Source organism: Camellia sinensis, chromosome 11 (assembly GCF_055761805.1).
Source record: "Camellia sinensis isolate YWXY chromosome 11, ASM5576180v1, whole genome shotgun sequence".
In the NCBI taxonomy this organism is placed as follows: Eukaryota; Viridiplantae; Streptophyta; class Magnoliopsida; order Ericales; family Theaceae; genus Camellia; species Camellia sinensis.
Window position 1 is genome coordinate 177,669,562 of NC_138971.1, and position 16,248 is coordinate 177,685,809.

Consider the following 16,248-nt stretch of genomic DNA (forward strand, 5'->3'; position numbering starts at 1 on the left):
TGACAGGGTTGCCTAAGTCACGTAGAGGGCGCGATGCTATATGGGTAATAGTGGACCGCCTCACCAAGTCAACACATTTCTTACCCATCCAATAGAATGCTTTTATTATTTAAGGGGGATAGACTAATGATGCAACAAATCAACCAACACAATGGGAAGTGTAGATCGCCACATCAGGAAATTGGCAAAACAAGCCCTCATGCGGAAGCAGCAGCTTCATTACCCTTGTAGTCAACAATTCAAGAAGCTCGGAGATTAGCTTATCTCCTTAGTCATTAATCAGGGAGGAATTCGATTCAAGACGCTATTATTAGAAAGACCAATGGTGACTCTAGACAGAACGAAGAATAGCATAAAAAGAGAAGATGATCTGAATGATTTAAAAACACGTTGCCAGCACTATGACGTAGTTTCCCACAACAATTTCGAGGACGAAATTTATTTAAGGGGGATAGGTTGTGAGGCCCCTGACTTTTTTTGTAAACCTTATTAGGTCCCTAAATTTTGAATTATTATAATAAAGCCCTTAGTTCGTCGATTAATCGCAAATTAAGCCCTAGGACTGAAAACGCATCACGGGCGAATCCATACAAACCCTAATCGATCCTGGAAGCTTAGAAATCACTTCTAATACTCTAATATTAACTACTTAACTCTCAAATTTTAGATTAATCGCTCTAAACCTTTACTTTCAATTTTTACAGTCATCGTTCGGTTATTTACCTTTAAATTCAAAGCAAGATAATACAAACTGAATTATTTTACACTTGAAATAGATACTTTAATTGAACCCAAGCCCGCACATTTTTATTAAATCACAAATTGACCCCAAACAAGTACTATTATATATTTATATATATACACTTTTACCCAAAAATCTTTTTTAATAATATATTTTACAATTTCCAAGATTTGTACAAAATATATATATATATATATATATAACATGTCCATCAATTCACCATCACATGACTAGCCATCATACCCCCCCTAGACTATAATCATTATACTTTAAAATCTCTTGAAATCTTGGAGCAATAATGACTTTGGTACCTATAAAGATTTGCTATATATATGTGTGTACTTCTAACTAGAAGATATTTACATTAGTCCTAGACCTAACTAGATCATAATTAAATACATCATTAAGGTTCTAATCCTCCTCATTTCATTGCATTTAATGTGAGGCCCCGGAAAAATATATTTTCTTTAAAAAAAAAAAACCCTTTCATTTGAATTATTTCCTTAAAGCCCCTCAGTTTCTTAAACTATTTTGAATCTTGCCAGATAGCATTTTTAATTTTTATCGGAACAGGAATTACACTAGCCGGATTAGGTTCCCTAACCTAATTTAATTTAATTCTACATAAGTAAGGTTCCAATACATGAGTTTAATTCCAAGCCCTCACTTCTTTATTTAAATTCTAAATTTACCCCAAACTAGTACTTGTACCTTGTACCTTGGTATACCATCAATCTTGTAATATATATATATAGGTATATATACACCTTGAGGGATGTGCCTAGGACCAAAATTAATTAAAATAACAACCCATCACACATCCCCAAGACTATGATTAAGATATTCTAGGAAATCCAAACCTAGTGACCTAGACCTAGGTTGCAAATCTCAAAACTAGTTACCTTTCAACTAAAGATCAACTAATTGATGCCAAAACCTATGATTTAGCACCTTAGTTACTCCTATCCCATTTGACACCAACCAAAATCCTAGCTTTCCCATCCATTTTCAACTAAAGGGCTTTTATGTCATTTTACACCAAAATTGCCTATATATATATATACCACACCCCCTAGCTTACAAACTCACATAACATACTCACTCACACACACATTTTGGTTAGAAAGAGGGGGGAGAGCAAGGAAGAGAAGTCTAGAGAAGAAGAGGGAGGAAAGAAAGAGTTTCTTGTGCAAAGTTGGAAGGTAAGCCACCAACACAACCTTCTCTTCATTTCCTTTTCTAATGCATGTTCTAAAGTTTCTGAATAATGTTTCGGATCTGTTATTATCAAGTTCTTATGTCAAAAAAAATGGTAAGGGTTGTGTATTGATTTCATCCCTCTTGTATTTTCCCCATTTTGGCACAAACCATATTCTTTTTGTACAAATCTCTCAACTTTTCAAGGGCACTCTTTCAAACAAATTTTCTGAGTTAAACATGTGATAGTTAGCATATTTTCCTCACAAAAGAAATGAAACTTTCCCATGGTGGAACCCCCTTTTTATAAATTTTCTTGATTCGGGCATTCTACCTTAAAACCTGTTTTTGCAGTCAACTTTCAAAAATTTCAGAAAAATGTACAAAAATATTCTGAACCTCTATTTTATGTCAAAACCTTCCTTTAGAAGTTATCTTTCAACTAAAATTTGTTTCATCGAAAAACATTGAGCGGTTTGCAAGAAAATCAAGTTTTCGTAACAGTCGACGGATCTGGGCAGATTCTGGACAGATTCTGGACAGTGCTGAAATACTTTCTAAATAATTTAGAATCTAGAAGAGCAACCCCAATTCCGAAAAATGTTCTATAAACCAGATCGAATCCTTTATAAACCATAGGAAGGCCAAGCCGGTAAAGGGTCTAGAATAGCTCTTTCATTTTAATCTTTATGCGATATTAAATCTGGAAATTTTTGTTAGGTGTGGATATCCTGTACCTTTGAGTTCGTGAGAATGTTTGCAGATTATAATCATATCTTGACCTGATAATATATGTGTTGTGGTTATGCTAATTACCTTTCCCATCTTAAGAATGCATGCTTATATGGATATTATTATTTTATTAGTTAAGCTAACCTTGTCTTAAAACACTTAATTCAATGGGAAACCTAATTGGGAGGGTATTGGGTTTTCGAGCACTTGAGAAATGAAAAGATGAGAATATGTGTCATATGGATTGTTGGGATGCGTTCCCTATTTGAAGTTAAAGTCTTGCACAAGTGGTTTTCGGAACCTTTGAACGGAGCGATTGTATTCGGACCCTGGGTGGTTTGGTGTGAGGAGGGATTCGGGCAAGGCCCTATTTCACCGTCTCTTTTGAGGCCCTGCGGTTGGCGCTACGCGGTATATAACCGTTGGTAGGCATCCGAGGTTAGTTCTGCAACAAAGCAGCAAAAGAGGGGGCATACCGAATAATCCGTGTCCGATTCTTGTGGTTGGGAGGACAGAATCTCTTTGGGGGATTTCTAGTTTACTGACATCTAACTTAACCATTTAATTATTTAATTATTTATTTATTGAAGTATCATGCCTTACTACTTGATGCTATATTTTGTGATTGTGTATTGGACTGGGAAAAAGGGGTGGGGTGTGTGTGTGTGTGTTTACTGGGTATTCAAAGCTCACGGCGTATCATGCCAGGTGACGAAGAGGAACTCATAGCTGGAGGCATCGAACCTGAAACCTTTGAAGACTTTTGGCTATCCTAGAATATTAAAAGTTTCCTTTTAGATATTTTGTAAGACTCATTTGAAGTTTAAAACTTTCTTTTCGGGATGTAATGTAATGGAACAATTTTTTTGAATCAAGTATAATTGTGGTTGTTATGTATTTATATTCTATGTATGAACCTTATCATTGCTCATGGGACCTTGTGTCAATGCCTTGTAAGATTTGTCAAAAAGATAGTGCGCTGCCTAAGAAAGCTGGACTCAGAAGGGAGGCTATTTTGACTCCTCCAGCGATCTGGGATCTTACTTGGATATTGGCCATAGGACTCACTAGTGACTCTCCCTTGACTGCAACCTATAGTGTAGAATCGGGGCGTTACAATTTGTCCCAACTTGATTTTAATAAAAAAAAAGTTTAGGAGATTATTGATAAATTAGGATGAAGTATATATGTACGCTGGTCAAAATTATCAAGCATAAGGTAATAGTATGGAATCATATCATTACATAGTTGAGTTTAAAATAAAAAATCCATGTACGAAATCTGAAAACATCCAACCTGTTGCCATTCTAGTGACAGGCTATTTGGAAACTTAGGAGAAAAGAAAATAAATGATTTGTTAAGTTAGGAGATAAAAGAAACAAAGAGAAAATATTTACATTTCTCTTGCTATTATTTCATTAAAGCTTAATAGAAAAATTATATTACCAAAGTAATTTTTTTATATTTTTTTTCCCCTTTAGTACCAAGACATTTTTGTTTAGAAATCACATGGTTTCTCTCCTCTCAATGTCTTCACCTTTGGGGAATTCAAAATTGAACTGTAGAAAAATAAAAATTGTCCCTTTAATAATTCAAATAAGTGATTAGCAATCAATTGTCATTTGCTAACAAAGCAAGCCCAGTTTGGTATTATATGGTAAGGTTTTTTTGATCTTCAGCTTGACAAAAAAATATTAACTAGTGATATTAATTTGAACATCATTGACTTCACAATTTTGAAGGCCTGATTTCATGTAGGAGCTTCCAACTCCATAAGCTATTTCGTGGTGGTGTTGTTTTTTGGGGCCTCTTACCTCTAAATGGGTCCAAATTCAAATTCCGCGGACCCCCTTGCTATCTATGATATGAACCCAACGATCAATATGGGTTCGGGAAACTTTGGGCCTGGATTTTGGTCTTCATTCAGAGTACAAAGACTACACTTGGGCTCAACTACGCTGTAAAGCTCTAAATTTTATTTTTGTTTTTGTTTATTTTCAATTTTAATTATTTATCTATTTTTTAAATAAATTAATAAAAAATAAATATTTTAGTTATTAAATTTAATAAAAATAATATTTTAGATATTTTATGTAGATTTTAGTAATTAAAATACTATTTTTTGTAGATTTTATTTAACGAAAATAAGTTGATAGTTTAAAAAGAAAATACCAAATTAGTGTGATTTTACAAAAATATTTATCTATATAACAAGGGAGAGTGGTTTTTGAAATCTGATGGGACTGTTGTCCCTTTGTCAAAATGTGAACCCTTGGATTGATTCAATCCAACGGTTAAAAAATGTCCAAGAAATAAATTGAGTTTACAATGGGGTTTCCATCTCTCTCTCTCTCTCTCTTCAAAATTTAAAATTGAGTTTTCTCCCTCATCTCTCACTCTCAGAGCTCATACCAGCAAATCGGCGACATACCAGCAGATCGGTGACATACATAGCAAATCGGTGAGATTCTTCACCATTTTCACTTCTCTCTATTCACTGTGAATACCCATATTTGATTTTGTTATTTGTTTATCAAATTTTTTTGGGTAATCGGGAGTTTTTGTTGGGTTTGTTTGTTTGATATGGTGTTTTGATGATGGATGGTAGGAGAAGACAGCCAAGACCACAAAACAGAAAATCGTCTCTGGGTATCTATGTACACTTTCTGTTTTTATATGTTGGATTATTATTTATTAAGTTTACATTCAGTTTTTTTTTTAATTTTATTTTAATGTTTCACTTTTTTAAGCTTTTCTCTGTTTTTTTTTTTGTTTATTTTAAGTTTACATTATGTTTTTAAAAAATTGGTATGTTTGTTTACTTAACTTTTTTTGTGTGTGTGTGTTTTTTTTTTTAAAGAAAAATAATAATTCAGTGCTCTTAATTTTATTTTTTGTATAAATCTCTTTAATAGTAACTGTTCTAAGAGTCTTAGGTTTGTCTCTTTAAAAAATTATTAGGGATTTTAAGTTAAAACCCATGTTTGTTTGCATGTGTTTTGAGATGGAAATTGAATTTTTTAGGCTGAGATTTTATTTCTTTTCGTTGTTTGTTTTTTTTTCCCTTCTTTAATTTTGTAATTTTGTTTCAAGTGGGTTGTTGGATTCTTTGATTTGTGGGTTCTCTTTTTGGGGGTTTTCCATCTCTCTCTCTCTCTCCAGAGAGTTTAGTCAGGTGGGTTCTATTTATCTTCATTCTTAAATGGATCTGGGTTCATGTTTCAACTTTGGTAAGGGTGCAACAACAATAGATAAAAGTAGCCAGTTTTTTCTGTGACAATTGGTGGTGATGTTTTTGCTTCTCCTCTAATGTAGTTAAGTGTTTGATGCATGCCAATTGTTTGATGAACTCTGTTGAGTGGATTAGCATTTTAGTCTCTTTGTTGAGTGAAGGAGAGCAGTGGTTGGAGGTGGCTGGGATTGAAGTGGTGACTGTTAGGTGGTAGTTTTGGTGGGTAAGAATTGTCACTCTGTTCCTTTTTTTTTTTTTTCTCATTCCCTTTTTTTTCTCCATCCAACCAACCAACCATGCCTGATGCATGCCAATTGTTTGATGAACTCTGTTGAGTGGATTAGCATTTTGGTCTCTTTGTTGAGTGAAGGAGAGCAGTGGTTGGAGGTGGCTGGGATTGAAGTGGTGACTGTTAGGTGGCAGTTTTGGTGGGTAAGAACTGTCACTCTGTTTCTTTTTATTTTTTTTATTTTTTTCTCATTCCCTTTTTTTTTCTCTATCCAACCAACCAACCATGCCCCAGCTCAATCATCTTTGTCCATTTTCCAACCCAATTTCATTATTAAGAGAGCCTCGATGTGAAGTTATTTGGGACCAATTCATTTAAAGGCCTAATTGTTTTAGAGAGGGGTAATTTTATTTAGCCTTTTTGCATATCCATTTTCGATTCTTTATATATTATGTGATGTGTGCGGGCCTTTATTTTTAGTGATTTGTTGTGCCTTTGGGTTGAATACCTGCGTTGTGTTTGTTTGATCATGGACGAGGACTTGATGCCTTAAGGTATGAACATATTACTGGGATGATAACTTTGGTCTCCATTGGCTCTAATGTGGCCCAGTTATGGTGTTTCTTACTGATACAATCTGCAAAATTTGACTGGGACTTGTGAAAGATTGTTTGCTGAATGGAAGTTTGTTGCCCTGTTAATCGAATTTAATGATGGATTGGCAGATTTTTGTGAAGTTATGTATATCTATTGTCATTTGCTTTATATATATATATTGGTACTTTATTTCCTTCATTTTTCATTCTAACGTCTGGATGAGATAAATGGTGTCGTGGAAACGTAATTGGTTGATGAAAGTAATAAAGTTGCCTGAAGTTATTTTTGTTAATTCTGAGGTATGTATGTTTTTCTTATGTAGTTAGAATTTGATTGGCAACAGTAACACTAACGGGTGTGCATTTTAATTTTAATTTCTTTTAAATTGCAGAGTACTGGCTGGTGGGCATTATTTGATATTTAATTTTTTTTTATATTTGATTTGTTTGGAATTGTAGAGTGTAGTCTATTAAATATATTTTTATAATTGCATTTTAATCTTAAATTTAAATAGTGTTGCGATTACAATTATATTATAATCCTAACATTATTTACACCGTGCCTTCAAGCACGAGCATACGCTAGGTTCACATACCAGCCGACCTCATATTAATTACATACCAGCCGACCTTATATTGATCACAGATTTTTTTTGGCTTGCAAATCGGCGACCTTCACATACCAGCCACAAGAATTTGATTTTTCTTACACTTTTATGAAGAGTTAGTTGGGTTTCACGAATTTGATTTTGATTTTGGGTTTGGGTTTCGCAAAATCAACCCATTTACTATCATTTGATAACCATTCTATATTCCTTGCTTATTAAGTGTTTGATAAAATGTTTCAATGGAATTAGTAGGCACACAACTGGAATTATTCTCTAAATCCAGTTGATGGTATCCTCTAAATTAATATTCCTCTACAATGTTTCTTGGATGATTCCCATTATCCTCTAAATTCCATCAACTGGAATTATTGGGATAAAATGTTTGATAACCATTCAATTTACACACAAGAAATCTCAAAAGATGTCAGTATTGTTGAGTGGGTCTGGAGATGTGAAGTTGATAACCATTCAATGGGTGGGTCTGGAGATGTAACCATTCAATTTGATAACCATTCAATGTTTGATAATTTACTCAATTTTTATTTGGAGGAGTGAAGTTAATTTACTCAAGGGTGCTTTATTATTTAAGACTCATTTCAACCTTATAACAAACTATTAGTGAACTGAATGTCATGATGAAAAATACTTGATTTGCCCATGGGTTGTTATGTTTTTGTTGTATGATATGGTGTAAATGAAGAGAAACTGTTTATCAGTTTCCTAAGTGTGTATGTCCACCATTTAAAACTGCTGTCAGGGTAACTGAAAGGTCAATTTGAAATTGCCAGAAAACTGCTGAAAGAGGAGGCTATGGAGGCAAGAGATATGAGTAGCTTGAGTTTCAAAAAAAAGTTGCCCGTTCCCATCAGATGCTCCATGACGCCTCATGGAAGGTAATAGCTATTTTTTTTCTATTTTTAATGCCAATGGAAAATAGTTCGGTGTTGTTACTCTCACCAGAAAACTATTTTGTTTGACCCCTTATAATGCCATCCTATAGATGCCCTCTCAGATTTTATCATGATCTTTTTTGGCCTCAACAACAAATTATGGCTTTGCAAGATGTGTGTTGGTTTTGCAACAAATTATAGATGTATGTTGGTTTTCATATGCAATTTTAGTGAGGAAGAAAAAAAAAATTTGAAGGCATTAAATGATGTTTTAGCACAAACCAAACTTGGGTTTTGTTGATTTCGATGATGGTTTTTTTTATTTTCATTTATATATATTTTGTTAGCCAAACAATTAGTGTGCGTGTGTATGTGTGTTTAATTTACATTTATCTAGTTTACTAGCTTAAGATATCATAACAACAGATATAGTTTCATTTAGCTTTTAAGTCTATGGTGAATTGTTTCATTGCACTCACTTGCAAACCATAGATGCTAGCTTACCCATTGAAGATGTTGAGAAACAGTTGAAGGAGATGGTATTGGATTGTATGACAACATGCCAAAAGGGGAAAGCCCTCTCAAATCTATGGTAAAATTGAAGTTAAAGATATGGAGGGCACAAGTTAAGTGTTAATGCAATTGAATCAACTCATGATGTTGCACTTGCAAAAAGATATTTGGGTAAATTTTATGTTGTTTAGAAGGTATTGTTGCGTCACCGTTTTTATTCCATTAAATTAATTTAATATAATATGCATGGCCCCATTATAGTCACGGTGGAGCAATAACCCACCAGCCATAATAAAATAATATTAAATTTTAAAAAATGGAATTATTCAACAAATTTCGATGCTTTAAATACTAAAAGGATAATGGGAATCATCCTCTAAATCCAGTTGATGGTATCCTCTAAATCCAGTTGATGGAATTTGTAGACAACAAATCCAGTTGATGGAATTTAGTAGGCACTTTTTGTTTTCTGTTTGATTTTGTGGAGAATTGGGAATCATCCCAATAATTTTTTAACTTGCTTTTGGACAATGGGAATCATCCAACTACCAATATTATTCTTCTCTTGATTTTTTTATACGGTTATTTTTCTATGTGGGTTTTCTGAGTTTAGGCTCGAGTTGCAATGATGTTGTGTATATTTTTTCTTTGTTAGGAATAGACATAATTTCTTTACTTGCATTTAGCTGAACCTTTCAGATTCACTTTTCTAACACCTATAAAATTTTCATGACACATAAGCATTCAATTTTGCTATAGAATTGTTGGTTATCTTCAACATTACCTTTGGTCAGGTAACTAATTGCAAATTTTGCTAGAAAATTGTGGCGGTTGTTTTTGATGGTCAAATTTTGAATATTCTGTAAAATGATTCAATTAAAATAGTTTACTTTCTTATATAATTGTACTTTTTTGTTGTTCAAATAGTGAGTAAATCTATCAAGCCAAGTAAATGGCTAAACAACCTTTCCTAGAGAGAGTTTGATTAACCATGCTTGAATGCACTTAGTGCTGATAATGTGAATGCCCTAATTGATCAAAGTTATCTTATAGTTTATTCTACACCCCCCCCACACACAAAAAAAAAAATAGTGAGTGAATCCATCATAGTTTATTCTATATTCCCCCCAAACAGTGAATGATACATGCCTTGGATATTTGGTAAGATTAAAAATGGAGAGCAATGGCACAACAGCCCATTTAACAAGTGAGCCTTTTTTTTTTTCTTCACAATTTTAGAAGTTTATTTATTGAGTTTCTTTTTATTGGAGTTTTTCTTCTTGATAGGTGATTTTGGAGGTGGAAGAGAAATTTAGATTATATTGATTCAATAGAATAACTTTGCCTATTAATTTTTTCACATCCTATAACTCTACCAGTGCTTATAATCAATTAAAATTTTAATTTTAAAACTTAGACACTGTAGGCACAATTGTATATTCATTTTAAAATAGATGTGACAAAAAAATTTGGTTATAATAAATTAAATTTTTGATTGGATGGGTTAGAGTCAATTTTTTTTCTTCTTCTTCCCTTTACTCCTGTGACTCTTAACTCAATATATTTTTGTTTCATTGGGTGAAAACCGTCTGTTATGTTTTACGGGAGCTAAGCCTATTATTTCCTTTTTTTTTTTCCTCTCATTTTTTATTTTACTTTCAGAGTGAGGATTGTAAGTTCTGATCAAAAATAAAACAAATTATGCTTTCAGCTTTGCCAGTTAAACAATGCTGAGATTGGCTCAATGAGGTCTAGAAAGAATTTGTAAAAAAAAAAAAAAAAAACAGTAAAGAGGTCTAGAGTAACAAAAGTTAGTTTTAAGCCAATTGGCCGTTTTGATTTTTCTTCAAATATTTGGTTTTGAAACTACATTAATTCAGTAGACTATCTATGTTATTAGTTAGTTATCTTGGAGTAATGAGTGATGGCATAAACTTACTTTATGCTTGAAGCAGTTTAAACCTGCTTTATACTTTTAATTGGATGATTATGCATAATGGTACCTCATAAGTGAAGAAGAAAGTGGTTTCACTATCAACCCTTAATGTTTGTTTCAGCTATTCAAAAATAGGCACTTAAATAGCTTACAAAAGCCTAGGCCCAATTCAGACCAAGGTTTTTTAAATAGGCACTTAATATGGAAAGAAGGTTTTTGAATTTGTCTTACGTGGCAAGAAATTGTCTTCGTTAACAAGTGAAAGAATTAACTGATAAAATTTTTATGCCCTTTCGAGGAGCCTTCTATTACCACTAGAATTAAGAAAGTGGAAAAAATGACACAAACTATACAAAATTTCAATATATATATTTTTTAGTATCTTTATCAAAAAATGACATAAATTTTACAAATTTCAACATGATACGTATAAATTACAATTATGTTTTGATCTTAACATTAGGCACGTGCATACACTAATATATAGATATAGCTCACTCTCTTTTCTTTCCTCATTTCAATACAAAGCTACACTACAGCATCAGCAAATGGCTCTGTTTCTCTCTCTATGCTCTGTTTTGTTCATCTTCTCTCTCTACAGCATCTATGCTTCCGCAGCTCTTCCTCCTCTTCAACCACATCTTGATGGTAAGCACTGCCTCACTCCCTTTAACTTGCTTTATATACATCTCACATTACATCTCTGTTTCTCTTTTTGGAAGAAATTGCTTGAATGTGATGTGGTTTAGTTCTAATTTGGTTTGTAAATCAACAAAGTTTTTTACTTTTTAGAATAACTCTAACACTGAATTTCACTTAACAGAAGTATATATAAAATAATTTTATTTTTTAATTTTATCTCACAACTTTACCTAATATGTGTACTCCAACAACAATTGCTACTCATGAAATTAGTTTGCCTAGCTTTTAGAACTCTCTAAATGTAGTTATCCAAAACGTGTGAGGCAAAATGTAGATCCATCCTTGGTGAGTTTGGGACTAGCAAAAAAAAAATAGAGTTTTTCCTTTTAGTATTATTTTAAAAAAAAAATTTGTGTAGAAAAAATTTACTTTTCAAGTCAATCTACTAGATCTAAAAAAAAAAAAAAAAACAAAAAATTGAAAAAAATATTCTAAAAGGTTCATTAAAAATAAAAAACTCTTTCGTTTTTTTTTTTCCGTCTTAGTTGAATATAAAAATGTAATATTTTCTAAAAGGCTACCTATAATTTTTCCTTTTTTATTTTGAAAATTTATGCTAGACTCGAGAGTATTTTGTTGCAATTTCTACTTATAAAACATAAAAAAATTGAACATAAAAATTGAAAGTTGAGAAATAAGTGCATTTACCTTTAGTGCCCATTTCACAAAATAGGCACATTTCTCTTTCATCTTTATCCTAAATAGCGTCCAAGTGGTAAACTTACATGAATATTATAAAATTTTATGTTCCACAGTTATCTTAGTAGTTTACATGGATTTTAATGTGTACTATTTGGGCGTTGTTTTTATATATTTTTGAAGGGTGACACTTTTGCCAAGTAAATTTTAAATTTTCTACTTTTTTTCACGATATGTACTATGAAAATATGTCATGTTCCTAAATACCCCTATCTAGACTTTATGTTCCTAAATAATTTTTTGAAATATGTCATGTTCCTAAAGTAATCTTTCTTTTTTAGTCTTTTTCCTTATTCATTCTAAATACTCTGCCACCGTTGGTTGGATATGAATCTATAGGAATATGTTAGTTTTGATACTCATTTTCTTTTGAAAAATTCACAATAGTTTAAAGTTTGTAATATTTTATTTACTAGTGTAAGCACTTCCAAATTGAGGCATGAGTTATAGTTATAAAGGTAAATTCATGATTTAATTGTTAAGCTTCGTTGGAGGGTTTATTAATATGATTTGAATTTTCTGGCTAGAGGATCATGTATATTTTTTGATCTCAATTAAAATATTATATTGTCCTTCGTCTCTCTTTTATTTTTATTTTGTATTTTTTAACCTTTATAATTAACATTGTTTCCAACTGGTTTGTTTTCTTGATGGAAACTCAAAGCAACATATTCATCCAAAAATGAATATTAAACACAAGGTAAACTTTAATTGCTTTTTGATTTTTTTTTTTCATACTCATTTTATAAATTTGAATTTAATTATTTGTCGGTTTACAATCTTAAAAAATTCTTATCCATTGTTTAGTCATGATGTGTAGGCATAAAAATAAATAAGGTAAAATTGTAATGTTTTTTTTAAATATTTGGTCAGTCATGTAACTTTTTTTTTCTATGAAATACATGTCGCACATTCCTTTTTTGGGTTTCCATTGAACAATACTCTCAATGAGTTAGAAGAGTGTAGGAATAGCCTAGACTCTTGCAATGGGAAAAAATACACAGATTAGTAGGTACTTGGATTATTTTTCTCTTACAAGGTTGTCTTCCACTATCAACTAAATTTTGTTTTGTATCATGGTTTTAGTATTGAATTTTGCTTTTTCTTTGGTTGTTTTCTTTTTCTTATTGTATCAAACATGATATTTTCATTACAATAGGTTTTTAGGTAGCTACAGTTTGGAGGTTTGTATGATTTGTTGTCATTCTCAATTTCACTCTCTATGCTATTGTTTTCTTTCTATTCATTTATCTACTTTAATAGTGCAAACACATGTTTATTCACTTGAACATGGAATGACAGGTTTCAATTGACCATAATAGCTGCATTGCTTTAAACAATGATGTTGGCATTTGCAAGAGAGTTTGAAGTTATTATATTGCGTTGTAGATATCTCAACATTGAATCATGTATCATATCAATTCTCTTTTATGTAGCATGCTACTTTTTGTCTACCAAGTTACTAACCTAACTTTCACAATTTGAATTAATTTCTCACAGGCCAGTGGAAGCAAGAGCAAGATGGTGATAATCATGATCATGTTGCTTAAAGCTTTAGAGCCTTGAATAGATAACCATAAGTGATGATGTACTTGGATGAAGAATATAACTCAGTTTTGTCATCACTTGAATTGTGAAGCTTTGTGAATTTCGGAAATTTAGGAATCATTGTTATTACATTGTTCTGTACTTTATATCATTGTCCAAGTAGAGAGATTGGACAGTTGTCTCATGTATCATTTCAGATGGTCAAGATCAATTTTAAACATTTTGTCGGATCTCATACAGCTAAGATCAAGAAGGCAGCTTTTTTAAAGTATCTTGAATATTTTGGTAAGACTGATTATTTCTTTCTAAGATCAAATGGTGAGAGATTGTTTTTTCACCTTTAAATTCCCTCTCAAATGTGTCATGTTTGTTGATAAATTCCACCTTTAAAGATCTCTTAATTTTTTGTATCTTGCTTCACTTCAAAACTCACTCCACAAACCTTTATCCATCTCTCCTCTCTTTAACCATCTGCATTTTATCCCATTCATTTTCTCTTGACATGTGGGTATGATCTATGTTTGATCTTGAGGTTCATTTCTTTGGGATTGTGTAGTTTTTTTTGTGTAGCTCATTTATTGTTTCAGACTCAATTTATGGGTATGTGATTATTTGTGACTTTTGGTGCATATATGTTGACAGTTTTGTAAAATAATTGATTTCAGTGTTTTCTTTGGTGGGTTTTAAAGGTAGAATGAGAGAAAAGCTTAACACTATGCCAGATTTTTGACCTAAACAGAAAGAGCGACTTTAATTTTTTTTTGTTCATATTTTTTAATTCATAGTTATTTATTTTTATTTTTTTTAGAGGTCCGTAGTTATTGATTTTTTGTTTGTTTTCTTATTATTATGCTATCTACTTTAACCAAGAGGAGTTTGACTGATAGAATTGCCTAATTTTAATTTTGGTGTCATTTTGAAAGGAAAAATGAGTAATACTGAATTTTCAAATTACTTTCCAATTAACTTTTTAGTTTTCTTCTAATCTCATTTTCTATCGGCTTTTATTTGTTGATCAGATTTTTATCTATTTTGTGTTTGAGTGATCTAATGAAAATTACTGTTTTTGCTTAGGACCGCTTAATTGAGCCTAGTCTATTGATTGCCTTTTTTTAGCAATTACAGTATTAATTTGTAATCATAATTGTTTTCGAACTCATAACCCATTTGATATATTTATTTGAAATCATACAAACAATTCATGAGATACGGTATGCAAGAAGCGATAGAAAGTGTAACGCCCTCAAAATAAACCCATAATAGCCATAACATTAACATGCGTTTATAAAAGAAAACGAATCATTTGAGTTATTCATTAGAGTATTCTTATTGAAAGACATCACATGTAACATCCTGCAACATCAAAATAAATGCCCTAAGGGCTTACATCTTTCCAAGCTAACACTTGGACACAAAAAGGATGAGTACTAACTCATTTACAAGTTAAGCCCTAAGCTTGAATGTTTACATGAAATCTCAAAAATAACAAAATAAAACATATAACTAAAGACAAGTCTTCAAAATCCCAAACATCAAATCCTTCCAGGCTAAGTCCGTGGAGGTAGCTTATCACCTGAACCTGAAAATGATGTTCCCATAAAGGGTGAGCCACAGCCCAGTAGAAAAATACTAAACCAAATATAAGCATTGAATAAGGCTGTAGCATTCAATAGATGGTTAACCAAGATAATCAATTTTATCATTAAACAGTCTCATGACACTAATGTCTAAGACACATTTCACTTTCCATTATTATCAACATGGCTCAGAACCTGGCCAAACTTACAACAGTGAATTATATATCATATTCACATTACTTCCAATATCAACAAAACAAATGAGACTCATGCTCATATCAAAACACTTCATACTTCCCATTTGATACACATTTTAGTGCTGTATCAATAATCATGTAAAAACACTTCAATTTAATAAGCACACATAAAAATGGTGCTAATGGAGTCCATCCCCTATCTCCTCCCAAACAAAATCCGGTTTAGAGGTCCATCCCCTATCTTCCCCTAAACCGTGGAGTACATCCCCTATCTCCTCCCACACAAAACAATATATATGCAAATGCAATGCTCAATCAATACACGTATTTTCTGTATTAATGCAATAGTCAAAATTAATGACTTAACCAATGTGATTAGTTTCAGTTATTCCTAATCCTCATGCAATGTCTACAACAAACACGACTATCCTCCACCGATAGCCCAAAACAGTTATTTCTAGACTGGAAATAAATATATCAACAATTCAATAGGCGAGTGATTTTAATTATCCAACTACACCATTTAATCAATGAATTCCTCAATTTCATGCATTTAACCAATTTTCCCAATTTCCTTAAATTAATTATACAAATTAATTTATTAATACATCTAGGGTTTTTCCCAAAATTACCAAAGTACTCCCAACATATCAAAATGCCAAAACTTAGGACAAAACTTATAGGATGGAGTAGGAAATCCCTACCTTGAAGCGAAGAACTCGAATAGAGAAGATGACGAAAACCAAAGTGCTCCAAACCCAAGATTGTTCAGATTAAACGGAAGCCCTCGACCCACTCTATCTTTTTAACAAAGGGCTTAGGGTAGAAATACACTCTAAGTAGATCAAAC

General features: G+C 32.1%; 1 long non-coding RNA gene across 3 annotated transcripts; it reads left to right on the forward strand.

Annotated features, from left to right (window-relative positions):
* Positions 1–4,927: 4,927 nt before the first annotated feature.
* LOC145803026 (uncharacterized) lies at positions 4,928–14,010 on the forward strand. 3 transcript variants are annotated; one of them, XR_014345086.1, is made up of 5 exons: positions 4,928–5,132; positions 8,094–8,229; positions 11,204–11,323; positions 12,741–12,776; positions 13,577–14,010. It is a non-coding gene; the product is annotated as an uncharacterized LOC145803026 (long non-coding RNA). The 3 variants fall into 3 exon arrangements; XR_014345084.1 differs by having other exon boundaries at positions 4,999–5,132; positions 8,125–8,229; positions 13,577–14,009; XR_014345085.1 differs by lacking the exon at positions 12,741–12,776 and having other exon boundaries at positions 4,999–5,132; positions 8,125–8,229; positions 13,577–14,009.
* Positions 14,011–16,248: the final 2,238 nt, after the last annotated feature.